Source organism: Pinus tabuliformis, chromosome 4_1, assembly GCF_031772625.1.
Source record: "Pinus tabuliformis cultivar Carrire ecotype Pingquan chromosome 4_1, CPIR1, whole genome shotgun sequence".
Classification (NCBI taxonomy): Eukaryota; Viridiplantae; Streptophyta; class Pinopsida; order Pinales; family Pinaceae; genus Pinus; species Pinus tabuliformis.
The window spans coordinates 845,906,275-845,908,197 of record NC_142303.1 but is presented as its reverse complement, the minus strand read 5'-3'; the positions used below and the strand labels follow the sequence as shown (position 1 = coordinate 845,908,197).

At 33.1% G+C, this 1,923-nt stretch overlaps 1 pseudogene; it reads left to right on the top strand.

The window, feature by feature from the left end:
* The first annotated feature begins 579 nt into the window (after positions 1 to 579).
* On the top strand, positions 580 to 855 carry LOC149178875 (protein RADIALIS-like 3 pseudogene; annotated as a pseudogene).
* Positions 856 to 1,923: the final 1,068 nt, after the last annotated feature.

Genomic DNA, 1,923 nt, shown 5'->3' with positions numbered 1-1,923 from the left:
TCACCTTGCAAATCATAAGAAAATCATCAACAGCCATACAAACCAGTACCACACACCCCCACTGTAGGATCTGCAAATTACACTCAACAAAGTTGAGATGTTTACACACCCCCACATCACTGAACCTTGCAGATTTTTACAGTACAACATTTAATGGGAATGGCATTGCTTATATAATGCTCTAAAGAAAAGTGGCAAGGCCTGGACTTCATACTATTTTTCAGAAAAAATAGAATCCAAACAAATTTTGACCGGTTAGAGGTGGATTGAAACGGAGTAGTATCAAGAACCTCTATATTAAAGGATAATTTGGCACAAGTGTTAATATAAAATTATATTGAGTTCACTCCAATCTATATTTGGTCATTATTGGGTCTTTGTTTTTCGCCACAAAGTGTAAGTTGGGTCTTTGATTTTTATCCAAAATTTTAAGTTGAGTATTTGTTTTCTGTCATCTTAGATGTTAATATCGCTGAAAGGTCAGTCGAACATACACGAGAGCAAACATTTTTATCCTTTGTAAACATTGTTATTGAATTCGTTGTCCCTGAAAGTGTCAGTTCCAAGCCTAAGAGTGCCATGGATTCTCAATCAGCTTCTTCATCGGGAAAGCATTCTTCATGGACATCTAAGAAAAACAAACAATTTGAGAATGTGTTGGCTCTTTATGACAAAGACACTCTCGACCGTTGGCATAATGTTGCTTCCATGGTTAATGGTAAATCCCCAGAGGAAGTCAAAAAACATTATGAGATTCTGGTAGAGCACTTGAAGAGCATTGAAGCAGGCCAAGCATCGTTTCCCAACTACAAATCTTTGAGGAGATCTGACTTGGGAGCCAGACGCAATGGCTAGTAGAAAAGGAGCACATGAATGTATAATTTTCTTTGTTCTTTTAAGTATTTTGTAATCATTTTATTAACTAGTGGCCGTGAATCTCAGTCTTTTGCAATATCTTGCTACTTAATATCTTCCATGACAGTGACATGGTTGTGTTAATTTATGCACATATCGTAAAAAGAATACTTAAGCTCGGCCCTAACTATCACTCTTACCGAATATCTCGAATATTATCAGACAGGTGTGTCGAGAATTAGGTTTGAGTGATAGAGAAATTTTAAGAACCAAGAGATTTAACTTTTAGGCTAGAAATTTTCATGTGTAAAAGGAACGTAAAGTGCACCATAGTGTGAAAAGTATGCACTTTTTATGTAAAAATATCATTGACCAACCATGTAATCATCTCCAAAAGTGTGCCAATAAGCAACTAACCTTTTGACTAAGGTTTTCTTCGTCACTCTAAACTTTCTATCATCCAAGAATCTATTTTGTTTATATCAGCTTATAACTATTATTTCATGGTAGGGGATAATTATATATTTTAGAGTAATTGAATTATGTATTTTCAAAATTCAATCAATATAAACAAATTAAACAATTGAATTTTGAAATATCAATAAATTTACTTCTCTTATATTTATGAAAATTAGTAAATCTAGCTAAATCTGCAAAGATGATAGATTCATATTCATTGATTATTAGATCTAATTCTAGATGTTCCCAATCACCTCTACCAGCTCTGAGAATTGATCCTTAGGGTATGACAGTACGAAACACACGTTATCTCCCATTCCAATGTAGCCATCTCGCACAAATCCTTATAAATATTACACACTATACAATAAATTGACTCATGTTTTTTACATCTTTATTATATGAAGGTAAAATAATATTCGCTTGATAAAAAAAAGTGGTAATTAATATTGTTCATCTAAATAATGAATTCATTTTCATTGAAAAAATTCAGGGAAACATGGATTGGCCTTGAGACATGAATAAATTTTTTTACCAACTTGGGAATTTCAAAATAGATCCACTTATTAAATTTCACAGTTTTCACACCTTGCTGACCCATATTCACAA